At 33.8% G+C, this 20,019-nt stretch overlaps 1 protein-coding gene across 2 annotated transcripts in view; it reads right to left on the bottom strand.

Moving 5' to 3' along the window:
* The window catches only part of LOC149426055 (uncharacterized), a 348,593-nt gene extending 329,902 nt beyond the window's left edge, over positions 1 to 18,691 (bottom strand). Inside the window, exon 1 of one of the 2 annotated variants that reach the window (XM_089643334.1) lies at positions 18,411 to 18,691. The gene's annotated coding sequence lies outside the window, so the exon portion shown is untranslated. The remainder of the gene's footprint in view (positions 1 to 18,410) is intronic. The other variant, XM_089643325.1, reaches the window with a different exon arrangement.
* Positions 18,692 to 20,019: the final 1,328 nt, after the last annotated feature.

Raw genomic sequence — 20,019 nt, 5'->3', positions numbered from 1 at the left:
CTTAAAATTATTCCTACTGTGTGCCTTACCCAATACAGATCTAATATTATAACACTAAATATATAGTTATTATTATTTCTTATTTAGAACAGGTAACTAAAATTAAATACTTAGGTATTATTTTTGATAGCAATTTAAAGTGGAAAGAACATATAACCTCTACAGCAAACAAACTTAGAAAATTCATTTATTTTTTTAGACAAACTCGCAACTTTCTCAACCTAAGCCAGCTCAAAACAATCTACTATGCACTTTGTCAATCTTTAATAGAGTATGGTATCATAGCATGGGGAGGAGCAAACGCTGCCGCCATTGATCCAATATCTAAAGCTCAGAAACTTATAATAAAGATTATCCTCAAACTACCAATCACAAGCAGTTCGGATGAAATCTTTAGGAAAATCTGTGTTATGGACATTAGGCAACTTTATGCCAAAAACATACTAACATACCTCTTCAAACACAAAACTACTTTTGACAATATCCAAACTGCTCGTGATACTAGAACAAAAGGACATAATTTCTTACAAATCCCTTTCGCTAAAACAACTTTTGGCCAGAGAAACTTTAGATATTTTGCAACAAGGCTATATAATGCTCTCCCACTAGCCATTAGACTGAACGATTTTTTTCTGAAATATAAAACAGACATCAAATCTTGGATCATCAGCCAAGACAGATCCATGATAAATTTTTTTATAAAAATCCCTACATAAGTATGTACTCCAACTAGATGCTGATTAACAAATGTATCATTTATTATTATTATTTATTATTTTCTATCTTTTTCACAATGTCATTTAATGTAGTGAAATATTTAATGTATCAAAAAATATGTAAACATTTTTAATGTATCAAATACGTCTGTCTCGACACAGGTTTATCCTAGTGAGACAGACATCGAAAAAAAAACCTGTAAAAGAAACTTTATATTGATAATAAAAAAAAATAAAAAAAAAAAAAAGTTTACACAAAGCGATGACAAAACAAAGAATAACAATAACAGCAACAACAAGAACATTAAAACTAAAACAGGAGACAGTTTGTGCTCAGAAATGAGAATCTTCTGAGCAGACATTTAAAAAGGTACAATAAGGAGGCAACCAAAACCAAACAATTACCGGAAGTTTGAGAATATGGCTTATTATGAAATATTGAAAAGAAGTTAAGATTTATGAATGGTAAGATTTTGGTAACAATTTTGTTTTTAAAGCCCGTTTAAATTCATCCAAACTCTGGAGATTAGTAAGAGCTGAGGGAAATTTATTCCAGATGAGCGGGCCTGTTACACGAAAAGAGCAATCATAATAAACGGCTCGATTTGACCTAAAAAGTTCGATTAAGAGGAAGCTACAAGCCAAAAATGTGTATATTCTTGGTGTACCTTATATAGTAGGCAATCGGCATTAAAATTGCTTGACAAACGGAGTCTAGAAACGTTCGATTTCAAGCACAAAACTGTTTTTTATTTATTTTGTAAATAATTTTATAAGAAAGCAAAAAAGATAATCAAGTGAAACTGTCAGAGATAATCTTAGCTATAATACTGTATTTTTTAAAAGTTTTTACCGTTATGCGTTCATACACTTCTATTGAAAAATACATTTATATTTTTATTAAGTAATTTATTTTTTTATTTGTATTCTACTCGAGGAAAACCTTCAATTTATCTAAAGCATATTTTTGGTATTCATAATGTACAACAATTCGTTATAAAGATTAATCAAAATAGTGATTTGGCATTAAGCTTCGCTTTAAGCGGACACACTACGACCTTCTGTCAAAAGATGACTGAGGCCTGGGGAGCTAGAGCCTATTTTAGAACCACCCCCATAGCGAATCTGATTCATGTGTCTATATAAACAGTACTGACAAGGGAATCGTTGTGTGGTGTTACACAAAGAAAGGTGTTTTAAAATTCAAATACCAACTCCGATTTGAGGTGCACAGTTTTATGTCACCCGGTAGATGAACATATATAGCTCCAAGCCACCCTTATCTGTTTATGGGAAGCTACTAGCGACGGGTACCGCTCCAAGAATTCATAGTTCCCAGATTGCACACACGGGTCGTTATGGTAATACGGCTAGAATATTTATGCCATCCAAAGCCTACATATATCTGCTAGAGCCTTCTACCCGCCTGGGACCAATTTATGAACTGAGCGTTTAGTTCAAACGGCTTCCAAGGAGAAGAAATTTGAGAAGTTGGAATGTAAAACCACTGAGAGTTTGGAAATGAGAGACCTTCGTATAGGAAGGGTTTCATTCTCCCTTACCGTTTGTGTCCCAGATTTAAGAAAGTTTGTAGACCGGACATAATCCTATTGATTTTCGGTAGAAACTTTGAATTTTTTTTATTACCTAAGTAAAGTGGTTACTTACACACAGGTAAAACAAACGGATTCATGACTTTTGTTCTTAATATTTTCTGTTAGTAATGATATTATAAATATATATATTTAAATTTAATACATCAGTATTTTGAAATGTCTTCTAAGGATTGAACCTTCCTACACAGGAACTAGAGTCAACTACTCTACTAACCTCGCTAAATGCCGATCGAGTGGGACCGACATTTATTTCGTCTATCAACTGCTGTAATTTCGTCACATTTCAGGAAAAAGGTTATATATCCGCGTGTGTATACATGATTAACACCAAAAGTTGATAGAATGCATTATCTTTGACAACAAGTCTATCTGACGAGTTTCAGCTCGATCGGATGTCGGGAAGTGGGTTAATTTCTGCTTCCAACATTTACACGCATTCTTTACCGAAAGCAAGAGTTAAATTCAAACGATATATTTAAAAAGTAAATATAATGTCCGGTTTATTTGAGCATATATGAAATTGTCGAACCATAAAGATTAGATTGTGTCGTGTTTGATTGCAGATGTAGTTGATAAAATTAAATCCGAAGTTGCGTATTTTATTTTTGTAGCAACTGGTTAATTTCTTCATAATATCGCTATTTTGGTTTGACAATTTTATCGTTATTATAGATCACTTTTTTTGTTTCAAGTCTTTTGACAAGCTTATAAAAATAAAAAGTATCAGATCAAGCCTTTAAAAAATGCTTCGAAGTGCGAAATATCCTATTTTCGGATATGGTTTTATGGTATAAATATTTATGAAAAACTAAGTTCATTAGTTTATGATCCAATAAAATTTTGATATTTGTGCTGGAACTTAACAAAATAAAATAAAACTTTTTGCGATGTTTTTTGCACAAATCTAAACAGGCGGCGGGAAGTAAAGTTAATAATGTAATGTGAATTCCGATTGTTACTGCACGTCGAGGTGACGAGACTTTATTCTAAAATAATGCCAGAATCTTAACGACCTAAGTGAAGCAGCCGTGCATGAAAATATGCGATGCGCAGCCTTGGTGTATTGAACAGACCTAAGGTTGAATTTGCCCTATCAAATCTCTTAAATAAAGTGGGAATCTGAACGACATAAATTGTGTAAAAACAATATTCGGCGCGAGGAACGGCCTAATGGATGGACCTACGGTCGACTTTTCCTTAGCAAGCTAATTATTTCTGATGACTGTATTACTAAAATCTCAAATGTTTTCAGAGGGATCCCTTGAGAAGTTATTAATTCATCATTTAGAAAAATAAAATATAGTACTTACCGTTTTGTAAAATGGTGATACTTGAAAAACGTTTTATAAAGAATTCAAACCGTTTTACATAAAATATTTTAATGGTGAGGTCCTGTTTTTAATAATCTTAAATATAAATATCTTACATCCGTAGGGATCCCTCTAGAAACATATAAGATTTTAGTAATACGTTCATCAGAAAAAACTAAAATGTTAGCGTCGAACAAACCCCCGTAATTAAAGACTTATCTAGCCCTAAGCTTTATAAAGCACCCGTCAAGAAATATTTAATGAAACTAGGTACTTATGTCACTGCCTGGTAACAGTAAGAATATTTGTAATATAATATTACCATTTGCCCTGTATTTGTGTGTACAATAAAACACACAAATAAGTAGAGAAGTCCCAGATATTCTGATCGATTGGATTATATAGTCCGACAGCCCACAGAAGGATATTAAGTTACAAGAGAGCACTTGCGCCTAAGTAATATGCCAACGTATTGATGCAATCGTTCTACCATCTAATATTTATTATTATAAGCAATAAAATTAGTCTCCTGAAATATCCATACAAATTGAAAATATCTCCGGAGTAAACATAAATGCCGCCGCCGACGACGGGAATTATTATTGCTTATAATAATTTGTTATCCTTTGTGCTGTGCATAAAAAACCTTGTCATATAAACATTATATTAGTGCATCACAAGTATTAGGATTAACGCTTAGAATCACAAATTGTTTTAAAAGTACAGAATTAACTTTAACATTATATAAATCAATTGGGCGAAGTATTCTCGAATACGCATCAACAATTTGGTCTCCCAAATATGAGATTCATATTTATAGGATTGAATCCATACAAAGGAAACTATCCCGTGTAATTGCTTATCGTGAAGGTTTATCTGGTCAATTTGGAACATATAATGACCGAATTTTGCACTATAAACTACACTCATTGACGGTCAGACGTAAACTCTCTGACGTACTGCTTCTACACAAAATTATACATGCATCAGTTGATACACCAAACATTTTATCCCAAATTAACATCAATATACCATCAAGAAAATCAACAAGGAGGATGAAAGACATTTTGTATATTAAAGCCTACCACACAAATACAGGATATTTTTCCCCTGTACCGCGAACATTAAGAAATTATACCATTATACATGGCTCTAATAATGAAATGACATCTTTAATGACTAATTTAAATACTTAAAAAAAACCTATTACCGCTGATATTGTGATGAAGCCCTTTATTTAATTTATTTAAAGAGAAGCAACGTTGTACCTACCTAATCAGTGTCTCACCAGACAAGTGTAACAATAACAAATCGTTTATGAACATATCTGTATTTACCTTGTAAGCTGGCTCTACACTCGCGCGCGAAGTCACGCCGTGAATTCATGCCGTGAATATACGCCGCGATCCGCGCGTGAACTGTGTCCATCCACACTCGCAAAGCTTCAGTCTTGTTCGCCGCAAACCCTTTGTCGCGGGCCAAAAACCGACAAAAAGCGGGGAATGGCGCGAAGCGCGAATGCGAAGATTGCGAAGGCGTGAACAAGATCCACACTCGTGTTTCGCGGCCTTCGCGGCCGTTCGCGCCGCGAGTGTAGAGCGCGCTTTACCCATTTTTATTTGTTATTTACTTCTGCATATTTAGCTTTTTCATTTTGTTACTATTTTTGTTATAATTATGTATTTAAACATCCATGTATGTAAATTTTTGGGCACCATGCCTGTTTTATGTACTTAAATAAAAATAAATAAATAATTAGTTTATCATTATAAAAAATAATAATATTTGACAAGTCAAAATATTTCACCAACAAATGTAGATATAATATGTCTCGACGCCATCTAGTGGGAAATTTAGCACTAACAAAGCCTTTCCTACAAAAATAAAGTTGGTTGTTTACAGGTGAAAAAATATAATAACCAGTAATTGTTGATTGAAGTGCTAGTACGTGTTGAATTATTTGGCGTATTGGAAATAAGCCGACGTAGCTCAGCAACTGGACACCAGAAGTTGCGGGTTCAATTCCCGTCGGCGGCATTTATTTTTACTCGGGAGGTATTTTCGATTTGTTATATATTTCAGGAGATTAATTATTGCTCATAATAATTTGTTATCCTATGTGCTATGCATAAAAAACCTTGTCTTATAAACAACAAGATATACTCGTTGTCGATGACAACGAGTATATCTGCAGAGTTTCAGCTGCATTCATACATTACAGAAAATAGAAGGGAAAACAGAAAAAAATACTTTAAAATATTAATAATAAACATTAAAAAATATATATATCTTTGAAATGTGATTTTTAACGACTGTCACCGAGCAAAAGTATTTATTATAATAAAATATTAAATACTAAATTTGGTATTTTGTTCTTGTAGGCAGGTTCACATTTTTACGTGTATTATTTAGTAGGTATGCGTAGTTCACAGACTTTGATAAATAATCACTGCCAAGCTGTCCAAAATTTGATGCTGAGTTCTCCAAACAAACAAATTCAAATCAAATCCGAGTTATAGAGTTTAATAAACCAGAGTTACAGACAAACAACTGAAATAAGTATTTTTGTTAAGATTTAAAAGATTTTTGTCACATTCTTTGTTATTTAGGTTTGTTTATCATCAGCAGTATAACATAATTTATCTCGAATCTGAAAACGAGAAATGAGATCCCTGTGGCGTATGTGTGGTAAAACCATGTATGATCGTTTGAGAAATGTGGAGACCCGCAAAGAGTGCAAGGCTGATGAAAGCGCAACGAGTAAGATTCAGAAAGAGACGCTTAGATGATTTGGTCATGTAGAGCGAATAAACGAATAAACAAAGAAGTGTGAGAAATTGCAGCAGAAGTTGGGAACGCCTGAAGAAAACATGGCAAGATCAAGTGAATCAGATACTTGAGTCGGGCTATGCCAAGAGTCAGAATAATAGAAGAGTATGTATGAATGTAAATGAAAAGCAAGGAGTGTGTGCCAAGACCGAGTTGTTTGGCAGCCGTCCTCTCTGCCTACCCCTGCGGAGAAATGGCGTGATGGTTAGTTGGTTATCTCGAATATGATCATAACAACTATTGTTTGTTTTTGTTTTGCATTTTCTTTTGACGTAATTGTTGCATATCATTTGACGGAGATGTATATTCGATAATCTTATCTATAAATCTGAAATCTGTTTATCTGAAGCAGCGAAAACTCTCTTACTGTGATATCTGGCGACATGGAATGTATAAGCCATTTAGCTGAAGTTCCGGCGTTGCCCGGCGTTACACAGGGTTTTTCCATATCAGACGTAGAAAACAAAATTCTCGTATTTTGTACGTCAAGTGTATCAAAATCCTAATTTGTGGGTGGGTGGTTTTTCGACATCTCGTGTAGACAGTCACCTTCCTTTTCTTTTGAAGGTGAAGTGTGCAAAATTTCATAAATTTCGGAATAAAATTGTAGATTTGTATAGATTAACATTACGAAAGCAATGTTAGTCTGTACAAATTTACAATGAGCCTGTTCTTTATTTTGCTTCACATAATAAACCGGGTAAACCACAATGTTCATTCCAGAATGAATGCGACAATACATATTGCAAATAATTTAGTCTTAAAATTATTTTTTCCACCGTTTCTTACTTTAAGATAATACGTAATACGTTCATCAGAAATATTATGTGATAGAAACTTAATACTATTAAAATATCTACTGGCCCTGTACAGAACGCCTGTAGTTTTCATATATTTGTAAGTAATTTTAAAATTTATCTACTATTCGTCAAAAATTCGTCAAACACTTGGTAGGTACCTACAGAGAAAAAATATTATTTCTTACATTGACGGCCTCCGTGGTCGAGGGGGTAAGGCTTTCGACCAGCAACCTGGAGGTCGCGGGTTCAAATCCCGGCTTGCGAAAGTAAATTAGATCTAATTAATTTGGTTTATTTCACAAATTACTCATTTTAAATAATTTGCGCCACGTTCCAGAGCAGAAGATAGTCTCAGGATTGAAATGTTGCTTGAAATGGCTTGGCCGTGTTGGGTGACCAGATCTGAACAGCAAGGTACTTCCCCATCTTTCGCTTTCCCATCTCCTTTCCCCACTACCTTCAGCCTCACACGGTGACCGGATAAATTATCACAATGATTATTCATCACATCTTTAAAAAGTTATATAAAGTCATGGAAAGTGATGAAACAAAAACTTTATTAACTGGGTTAATAAGTAGGTTAGGTTAGGTTAGGTTAAAAAAATAAATCTTTCATCGTTTCTAATGACTTAATATCACTTTTTAAAAGTGTGTTGAATTGTCACTGTGTTGAGTTATCATGGAACTGCCTCACACATATCCCAATTGGTGATACCATAACCCCACAGGCTCCTGATGGCTGGGAGCAGTTGGTAAACTTCTGCGGTATTATATAATTTTTTTTGATGGGTAAATGTGCAAAAATGCGGTTTCAGATTTAGTCGCATAAAACATACAATTAAACACTTTCTATAGTTCCTTCATCACAGAGTGGATCTGCTACCGGCAGATTCATTACAACTAATTAACCTACACAGTTGAATAGTCATGTTGCGTACCAACTGATGGTAGGTAATGGTTACTGATAGCTACTCAGTATCAGCACTGACTTGCCTGGTGGGAAACATGTAGCCCTGCAAACAGCACACAGCGGTGTGCACGGTGCAGTCAGCGATCCGTTCATTGTAACATCCGTACCGTAATTCAACCGCTATCCTCAATCACCAATTAGCTCCCTCCAGCGCTCGCCTAATGAGGCGGTACCGCACCACACTGCCAGTAATACCACTGGCTACTTCATACGCGTTATGACCGGACCAGTGACTGTCAAACCGACAAAATTAGACCAGTAGGTCTAGCCCCAAATCAATACGATATTGACGATATCCGTCATCTATGGTCAGTTAACGATATTTGCGAGCACGGTCAGAATATGATTTATGTTATGGCCTCCAAGTTGTCAGACAAGCTGACAATATGCACAACTTTTTGGATAATGTCGTTCGTTATATAAAATAACTGACTTATTAATTATCCCGCAGCCAAGTGGGGGAGTAGGAAGTACCTAAAATTACTATCCTCCTTATTAACTTAAATACTTGACATATCATTTTAGTACACGGTTTTCCAATAAGAGGTGTTATTTTGAATAGCCCGCTATTTCGGTAGATGTTACTTTTAAAGCTGTCATTTTTTGACATTTGACAAGTAGAAACTACGTCATTAATAAAAATGAAACGATACACGCTTCAACAACGCATTGAAATTATTAAAATTCACTTGAATGAATCAAATGCAAATCATCTTGAGTGATGAGGCCCATTTCCACCTCGGTGGCTTCGTCAACAAGCAAAATTGTCGCATCTGGGGCTCGGAAAACCCAAGAGTTATTATTGAAAAGCCTTTCTATCCTCAACATGTGACTGTTTGGTGCGGTTTATGTTCCGGCGGAGTCATTCGACCTTACTTTTTCAAAAGTGAGGCTGGAGCAACAGTTACGGCGAATGGATTGCGCTATCGAGAGATGATTAATGATTTTTTATGGCCGGAATTGAATGGTATTGATCTGGACAACGTTTACTTTCAACAAGACTGCGCTACATGCCACACAAGCAACGAAACCATTGATCTTTTACGATTGAATTTCAAAATAACTCCTCTTATTGGAAAACCCTGTATTTTACGTATTTCTGCCCAAATACATATGTTACCAATAATAATTGACTTAATAATTGGGATTTCTATAGTTTAAAAGCCCATGAGACAGAAAAATGCATGGTTTCGTCGGAAGACCCACTTGGTTACAGACATTTTGTTTGATATCTTGGCCTGTCAAGAGTTAATGAATGGAGGTGAACTAACTAAGCTCTTAGAATTGAAAGAAACGGAATACAGGATCTATAGGTTTAATTAATTCAACTAAGACACGATCTATTGATTCCGTTCCAACTTGGAGAAACAAAAGTTTTTAGCTATGAGTGTTATGACTAACAACCTCATGAACTAATTAACTACATTTTTAGTGTCAAAAAGTACATGCGGACTGCCAATGTATACTAAATTAATTATTTCAATTCAACATTGTCAATTTATTAGTATTTTTAACGTTTACGTATCCCTCTGACGTTTAGGAATGTCGATTCATAGAGAGATGGGCTAGTGTTGCCAGCGTATATCAAATTCTGGTTAATTGCGTTATCAACATCAGTCTGGGTATCAACAGCGGGACCGTGCTCGGAAAATCGGTTTAAAATCATCGGTAGTTTCGCCTATCAATCCAATATTGTTTAGATATAATCTGGTATGGAAAGTTTGTAGAACCAACAGTGAGGAAGTTTCTTAAAGTTGTGGAAACACAGGATTAATCGTAAGTACTGGTCACTTGATCGTCATGGTCCATTTTGGGACTTTAAATGTTTGGACAAAACATGTCCGGACCAGCAGTAAAAAATAATGACGTCCCTCTATTATTTTAAAAGACCTTTGAATACCGCATGTAAACGACGTGAATCGTCGATGAAGGTAGCACTGTCGCATCTTCAATTTGGGAGGCGGGTATGAATACTGCCGCCCTGGGAACCATCCATTGGATAACCATCACCTTCTCTGCCATAGGCCACCCCAAGTTGTTCGCTACGTTTGGGGACTTATCAGGGGTGCCCGGGTTCATAGGGTGAAGTTTGTACAGATCTTGGCAGCGGATGTGTGTTTTAAGCATCTCTTCAAATTATTGGTAATCCGGTTAAAAACGGTATTGCAGGCCGTTTCCTGAAAAAACTTTTAGTAAGTTCATAATAATATCGAAACACGTGTTCATTCACCTACATTTTGTCTTGAAAATATGAAATGCGATAGAGCGAATTTTTATGAACACGTGTTCCGATTGGTATTTTACTAAAAGATAAGATTGGTATTTTACTAAAAGTTTATCAGAAAACCAATCAATACATTCGTTAAGCGCCTGCAAATCCCATTTTTAACCGGATTTCGAATAATTTTAATAAATTTTCAATATTTTGCTATCAGTAATTTTTCTCAAATAAACCAATTTTATGGCGGAGGCCGGTTGAGGGTGACCCTTTGACATCTCCAGTTGGACTTTCTCGACCTATCGCCTTGCACCGCAGTGGGAGGGATGGATTCATACTTCCTTCAGTCCTGGAGATACTGATCGCCAGTTTCCTACCCACCCCTCATATATTTCTGCTTCCCAGAACTTCCTTTCTATAGTACCTCGAAGGATGACATAGGCACAGATATTTTTTTTTTTTAAAGAAAGACAAACATTCCCGGGTTACGAATAACCCAACAATGTTTGAAAATCTCCTACTACCACCACAGAAAGCCGAAAATGTTGCTTGTGTTGTGATGGAGGACTTAGCCAGCCGAGGAATCGAACACGCGACGCTCGGGTGAGACCCAAGCGCTATGCCCACTCAACCACTGACCGGTCGATGGAATTGGTTTTCCCCAAGGAGTCCCATGTAGAGTTAATGTTAAAAACGGTTCCCTTCTTAATTTAGACTATGTTTTTTTGCAAGATTACCATTTCCTGCTCTTCCACAGTTCTTTAACAGAAATAACAACAGAATATTAAATTTCAAATGCCATAGTTCATCATAGTTAATCTTCTTTTTTAAATCCAAACGGAGTAGGGACTGCTCCCAAATATCTGGAGTTTTAAATTTTTATTTACTGTTCTTTGAAGTGTTATTCCGTTAAACCACAACTAAGCACTTTGTCAACATGATGAACATGTTCAATCACAATGTAAATATGAATACACAATATTTTTTATTATAAAATTTGTAAGAAGGTACTTAAATATCTATCTGCTTAATTATAAATCATATATTTTACGTAACATTTTTTTAAACTTCAAATAAGCAATTATACAATTTATCCAAAGAAACGTCACTATAGCAAAGGCAATTCTTTTTTTTAATCTTTCTTTGGGCAGGTAGGTACCATAATGTTGAAAAAATGCCAATAAGAAAATCCAAATAAACACGTAAACGATTTCACATAAGAAAAAATAATCGGTACAGTTAAAACATGATAATTTTAAATGAATTAATTGTGAACACAAATTAATGAAATAAAATTTACTTGCGCGCGCCGGGATATGAACCGGTCCTTCGCCGTTACAGCGTTGGAGATACGCACTTTCTGTTTTTCGCTTCGGGTCTCATCTGAATACAAACCAATTTATTTACTATACAAATAATACTGAGCATTTCACGTAGTTACAAGGTTACCATTGAAATTGGTCATAAATGACGTCTGTAAAAAAATACATTTTATAGGTTGTTAAACTTCAAAGTGAAATATTATGTAGCCGGCGTGTATAGCTTTAGGTAAACCAATCTAATAAATCGATAAAACTACCTGACAACAGTAATAGGAGCTCTAAAAATGAGCTTGCAACGACATAGTCATAGTTAATACGGTATTTAACTTAAATAAGTAATATTTAATACGACAGTATTGATTAATGTTGCTTCTTTGCCTAAGACACATTACGCTGTACGCACCAACGTTTATTTGGAAGTGTCCTATGCAGATTATTTGTTGAGTTGTCACACTACGGTATAATTTTTCTCAGGAAAGGGGGTCAGATCAATTGGGGAACTGCCGCGGAATATCTTTTCTTTATATGGAGATCTGTCACTTGACAGATGACGGCGCTCTCTGATCTGACGAATATCGCATGGCTAGCAGATCATGGCGTATAATCGTCGCCACGCCCACACTTATAACAAATCATCCGTCGGGTGAAACAGGTATGTATTGGTTTACACATGGTGTTATAAAAAACGCTTTGATGCGTAGGTATAGCGTAATGTTCTCCATGATTAATCTTCTATATCTGTTTATCTATATAAAATATAATGACGAATGTCCCGGTGTGTTTGTGGGTTTGTTTTTTTAATCCCTGAGGCCTCTGGCATATTCAGGAATATTTTTAAACGTATCCGAAAACTAAAAACTGTTTTTAATACATGATAAAATATACTTTCAAAATGTATTATTAGAAATAAAGATTAGCGTATGTAAATTATTTTAATTTTATTGCTGCATTTGTATTATAAAGTACCTACATATATTGAAGAGTGTACAACTTTTGTCACCGGATGGTTCATTTTGAAAAGCTCCAAACCTAGATAAGTATAAAATTTAATATAATACATTCAAATTAAGCCTTTAGCTACGAAAATGGTTTGAAATATGGTTTTAAAATGTATGTTCATACTATAAAATTGATTGATCGAGTAAAATATGTACAAAAAATGCGTGATTTAAATGAAAATGTATGTGTAAGAACGAATAAGCTGGTACAATACAAGTTATTTTCATTAATAGTACTATTGTACAAGGAGTTCAATAATTGTACATAATAACCATAGTTTAAAATAAATACGTACGGTACTATGAACGTAGTAACAGAGCAATGTGTAGTAACTGATATTATAAAAAAATAATCAAACAGTTTCTTGTAAGGCATCTTTGTATTTAGCAAACCTAAATATCAAGAAATACCTGATCGAAATTAATGAACAATAATACATTTCCATTCAACATTCATTATTAATAATAGCATTAATTAATCCAGGTAAATCAGTAAAGCCCAGCGTGTATCTAAGGATAAAAATAACCTTCACCTCTCGAAGCGTTTCCAAGGACTGGCCTTGGAAATCTCAGAGTACGTCACGGAAAAACAACCCCTACCGCCATACCCCCACGCACGCATTACGCAATACAATACAATACATATTATTATGTCCGTAATAGAAACAAATCTTACATTTTTTTCTTTGATTTTTAAATGTGAATACCGCACAAGAGTCCCAACTCCCAACTGTTCCCAACCGTCTAGGTCTAGAGCAAGTGAGACTATGGCATCCCCAGTTAGGGTATGTTGTGAGGCTTAAAAGGTAGTGGGGAGGTGAAGGAGATAGGGAGAGAGAAAGGTGGGGGAATACCTGGTTATTCAAATCTGGTCATCAAACACAGCTAAAGCAATTTGAAGCAACGTTTCGATTCGGAATGGTGGACTTACACCAGGGCGACACCAGTGAGTTACTGAGAGTATGTTCCACGCTAGGACGTGCCGCAAGTGCATATGTTAAATACTATTTTTAATTAAATAATTCACTTGTTTACTGGTCATTTTGATTACATATAAATTTCATTTTAATTATACTGAAGAACAAGCCATTAGCTTTAAAACTAATAGATTATTATTAATTAAAAGTGGTGCAAACAAAGTGTTTAATTTATATGTAAATCAAATTTACTTGAGTTGATTTCAACCCGCGACCTTCGAATTACTAGTTGAGAGCCTTACCCCTCAACCACGGAGGTCGTGGTACCAACTTTAACCGCATAATATCATTAATACATACATTTTAACCACTATAACCCCAAATTATCATTAATACCAACACTTTATAATCACTATAACCCCAATTTATCATTAATACACACACTTTATGACCACTTTAACTGTATAACCACTACAACCTCATTAAGACATACGCATTATAACCAACACAACACCATACTATCTTTAATACGTAAACATCATAACGAATATAACCCCAATTTATCATTAATACTTGCTCATAGTAAAAAAATACAAGCTCATAATACATACACATTATTACCACCATAACTCCAATTTATCATTAATACTTGCTCATAATAAACAATCTAAACTCATAATATATTTAATACATACACATTGTAACCACTACAACCTCATAATATCATGAATATGTACATATTATAACCATTGTAATCTTATAATATGATTAAAAAATAAACAAGCAGATGGTTTGAGCGTACGGAGGAGATGAAGCAAGAAAGGTGTATAACTCGGAAGTTAATGGTGAACGAAGTCGGGAACGCCCGAGGAAGACATGATAATAATAATACATGTATTATTATCTTCCTTTTTTGTAACAAATAGAGATAATGATGTACCCACTGGGATCTCCTGTGCTGAGGATTTCATTTACATATTATAAAAAATTATTACTTTGGATAATATGAAGTAATTATAAATATATTAGTGTGTTTTTGGTGCAGTTGAGTGCTTCCGGTTTCAGCCTACATTTTCTATTTCTGATTTCCCTATCTTTTATATCCAGCTTTTTATTTTCTATTTCCGATCTCCCTATCTTTTATTTCCAGCTTTTTATTTTCTATTTCTGATCTCCCTATCTTTTATATCCAGCTTTTTATTTTCTATTTCCGATCTCCCTATCTTTTATTTCCAGCTTTTTATTTTCTATTTCTGATCTCCCTATCTTTTATATCCAGCTTTTTATTTGAGGTTTAAATGTTATAATATTTTTGTGAGTTTTGAATGAGAGTGGAATTTTTTTGTAGAGTTTAGTACTATGGTATAGGAATATGTCATATATCCAGAGATGTGCTTTATTTCAAATAAATCCATTTCAAATGGAAATGCAAAATGCAAAATGGGTATTTTCCATTTTGCATTTTAAATGCTTTTCTAAAAACCATTTTGCATTTTGCATTTTAAATGCATTTCTCAATGCATTTTCCATTTTAAATGCTTTTTGCAACATTCTTCCTACTATCTCCACTCATCTTTTTTTCATAAGCCCCAAATATCAGTCGGTCCTCAACTTCGCTATGAGAGATATTTTACATTTGTCAAGGTGCTCCCTGGTAGGAGGCCTGGCAATTGAGTGATACCATTACAAAAAATGCTGATTCAAATACTGAACATGGGGCCATGACGCTGTAATATTAAATAGCAGTTTCTATGTTTTTACGTTGGCAACATGTCAACATTAGTCCCGCGAAAATTTTTTGTGGTTTCATAATCTGTAGTCGTGGATTTACCAACATGTAATATGTTTGTTCTACATTGATGTCCATTATTAAATAACAAAATTGTTTAAAAATTATATAATTATTTTAATTGTTTGACCTGAGAAACCATTTTGCATTTTCAATGCATTTTGAAAATAGGTATTTTGCATTTTGCATTTGAAATGCTTTTCTAAAAACCATTTTGCATTTTGCATTTTCAACTGGAAAAATTTTGACCCATTTCCATTTTGCATTTAAAATGGTTTTGGGGACCCATTTTGGACATCTCTGCATATATCACACTGTACGATCAAGTGAATCAAATTCTTGAGAGTTATGTAATGTGAATTTAAATTAAGCAAAGAGTGTGCGGAGACAGTTGTGTGGTCTACCCTGCAATCCCTATCCTTCTTTTCTATTTATTTATTTATATTTCTACTCTTAAAACATACTAAATCGCACGTATGTACATTTACATGTACATTTACATACGTGCGATTTAGGATGTTTTAAGAATAGAAACATATCGGAAACGCATAGGTATTTTTGCAGGTGTACAATTTTGCAATGAAAGCGACTATTTACACATTGATAAGTATTTAATAATGAATGTTAACTTTTGTTATTTCAACCGGTGAACTGATTGAATAGCGGGCGTGTTTTGATGACAATGCCCTATGCATATTAAATGCAATTGGTTTTATCTTGAACTCGTGCTGCAAATAGCTAATATTGACACCGATAACGATATAACCTACATCAAACGCTGTGTTAAATGTAAATTACTAATAATTAATAACTGAATATGTCGTGCCAGCACGCTAAACACAATATTTTTTGTTAAAAATATGTGTAATTGGTAATGACTAAAGCTGTTAAATGTACGATACACGAAACATTGTGTTATACACGAAACAGAACAAGACACAGAGAAATAAAAAGATGAATCATTATCTCCTAGTATTATCTCCTTCTCCAATGATATTAAATTGATGGGAATAAGCTTCAAAATAAGTAAAAAGAAAACATTGTTCCTGAATGTTAAAAATCTCTTTAATATTCAGGATAATTCTGTGTCTCGTTCTGTTTTATGTTTCTCTTAGATTTATTATTATTATCTTTTCCTTCAATGATATTAAATAACTTAATACAAACTCCTCTTAGGGTGAATTGCCTAGTACAAAAAAAATAACTTAGTTTGAATATCACTTTATTTGAGTATAATATGTAAACCAAATGGTTTTGATTTGACCTGAACCTTCATCAGGGTTTTATAAAACATGTTTATTTCATATACCACCTGACGTGTACCCGGCGTTGTTCCACTTTTCTCTACTTTTTATAAATATAATATGTATGTTTTATATCTATAAACCTTCCGGAAGAAATTCTCTAAACGATAGTGAAAATATCAAAATCGGTTGCGTAGTTTAGAAGATCTAAGCGCACAAACAGACAGACGGGGATAGCGATTTTATTTTATTCTCGACACAGGTGTACCCTAGTGAGACAGCTGATGTCGAAAAACACATGTAAAAAACTTTATATTGATAAATAAATAAATAAAATATAAAATTAAAAAATTTATACTATTTAGAGACTAGTTGGCGTACACCCGGCGTTGAACGGGATTATGAATGATTTGGAGTAAAGTATTGAGGTTATGAATTCTAGGATAAAACTCGATTTTTGTCTACTTTCTATAAATATAATATGGAAGTATTATATACATAAACCTTCCGAAATTTTTTTTCTGAATGATAGTGAAAACTTTATCAAAATCCGTTGCATAGTTTGGAAGATCTAAGCGCACAAACGGACAGACGCGGATATGACTTTATTTTACACTATTTAGAGTGTAATGTCACAACAAACAGTAATTTATTTTTACAAATAAAAATTATAATAGACCTTGATTTTGTTTTCCTCTTGCAATTTAATATAACTTTTCTTTTAAGCATCAAGAAAAAGGTTAAGCAATAAAAATTCAATAACATCTGGTAACCATATACTTATATAATATCTCTATATATAAAAATCGGTGACCGGATTACTCATCAAAATGAAAATTCAACACACATATAAAAAGTGCTATAAAGTTATGAAAAGTGATGAAACAAAAACTAGGTTAAATGGGTTACATAAGTATCTATTTAACCTAGTTTTTATTTTTAGGTTACATTTGTAACTATTTAACCTAGTTTTTGTTTTATCACTTTTCATAACTTTATGGCACTTTTTATAGGTGTTGAATTGTCATTTTGATGAGTTATCATGGAACCATAAAAATTAATGTTTTTTTGTTTGTCCCATTATATATTATACCATTCATCCGATTGCGATTAAACTTTCAAAGATTGTTCTTATTAGTGCCAGGAGTGTTTAGAAATTGATTTGAATGATATAAGAAGTCGGGACGCTCTGCACTGGAATGAGATAAGGATACGAATTAAAGTTGATATAATGTAGTTTTTTAACAGTTACAATGTGGATTGTAGAAAAAGTCGGGGATGCCCGAGGAAGAAACGAATCAAAAAATATTTATGGTAAAATGAGACGAGGTAAGATGAGGTGCAAAAGAGAATGTATAACTTAGAAGTGATGCGGTGAGGAAGACATGGCACGATCAAGTAAAACAAATGCACCCAGTTTTCAAGGTACACTAGAATTAACAACCTCAAAACTTTACCCCAAATCATTCATAAGTCCACGAGAAACGCTGGGTTTACGTCACTAGTTATGCATAAAATCACAGCATTGCGTTTTTAAATAATCTTTATACAAGTAGGTAATATATTGAGTAATATTAATAATACTATCTGAATAACAAACAAGCACGATGTAAAATTATTGATAGTTGTATAATAGTGGTACAGTGTAATAAATGGAAATGGTATTTTAAAATGAGGCTACCTAATCAAGGTGAGATGTTACCTTCCTTGAAGATGTATTTTCCAGTTTTTTTCACAGGAATTCAACCTGCTACGCTTTTCACAACAATCATAAAAAACACACTGGGGAACTGTTCGCCCGGTCTTTTATCCTAAGTTCTGTGACACTCCCGATAATCTGATGGCTTAATTTAATAATCCAGCTAAAACGCTGCAAAACACTGTTAGAAAAGCGATGAAAAACTTCACTTTACCTCGGAGAATCGACCAAAATAAAGGAATTGCAAACAATATGTCCACCGCGCGATCGGGACTTTTCGAACATATGAGACGATGGCTAGCTCCTCACGAAATTTGTACGGATGCTCGTTAATCAATTAAACTCCACGCAAGAATCGCGCCTATGTCAATCTCCGCAAGGATCAAATTGCCTCGCAGTATGCTCGCGAGGGTCGCGCTTCAATGACAAAGGAATCTAGGCGTTATGTCAAAGGTTATAGAGGCGGTAATGGCGTGTTCGGGGGGGAGATGTGCGCGGGAATTCTGCGCACATCGATCCGGTGGTGAACTAAGGGGATTCTAGTGGTGGCGGATGAACGGCGTGAGAGATCTCTTGGCAGATTGTTATTATTTATTATTTACAAGATTAACGTTACTTATGCCAGATAAGAATGGGTTTCGTTAAGTATGTAAGAAAATTGGTTTCATGACAAACTCCTTCAAATGACAATTCAACTCACCCTTAAAATGTGATATAAAGTCATTAAAAGTGATGAAACAAAAACTAAGTTAAATAGTTACATATGTAACCTAGTTTTTGTTTCATCACTTTTCATAACTTTATAACATTCTTTATAGGTGTGTTGTATTATCATTTTGATGAGTTATCCGGTCACCAAGAAAATCGTACCAAGTACTTAACCAAAAGTCTTGAAAAACTAAAAAAATAAATGTTGAAACTAACTTAAGTATAATAATTAAAATAAAATAACTTTGTTTGAATCCCACTTTATTATATTATTTTTTTAACCAACCGGTTTATTGATATAAACAATATGTTTTTATATACCCTGATAAAGGTTCGGGTTGAACTGAAACCGGTTAGTTAAAATATAGATTATAAAGTGGGATTCAAACAGAGTTATTTTATTTTAATTATGTATACCCACAAAGTGTTCGCTAAAATTTGGGTTATTTTTAGGTGAATTTCACGTTATTTCAGATGAAATTCACGCTATTTTTGGAGTTTATTGCTATCCGTACACTATATTGTGTTCCTTTATTATACGTCTACTGAAGCTAATATTGAATGTATGTTAAGATAATGAGATTTAATACGTCATTAAAATCATTAGTGCCGATCAACTACCATGACAATAAGTAATTCCGGATATATTTGTTAGTTTAGGTAGAAATTTGTAAAATATTAATCTTAATTTATTTTAGATATAAAAAAATTACAATAGCTCATCCAAAGTGTAATATTATTTCGGCTTAGGAAACATCCACAATACAGGTTCATCTTTAAAATATAAAGAAAGAAACGGGTTTTATTTTCTAAAATGGAAAATTATAATACCGGAGAGTAATGAAAATAGAAACATAATAAAAATATATTTTTTTAAATTGCT

The sequence above is a fragment of the Hesperophylax consimilis genome, chromosome 2 (genome assembly GCF_061612785.1).
Source record: "Hesperophylax consimilis isolate HC1 chromosome 2, BYU_Hcon_1.0, whole genome shotgun sequence".
Taxonomy (NCBI): Eukaryota; Metazoa; Arthropoda; class Insecta; order Trichoptera; family Limnephilidae; genus Hesperophylax; species Hesperophylax consimilis.
The sequence above is the reverse complement of the archived record's forward strand: the minus strand, read 5'-3'. Positions and strand labels throughout refer to the sequence as shown.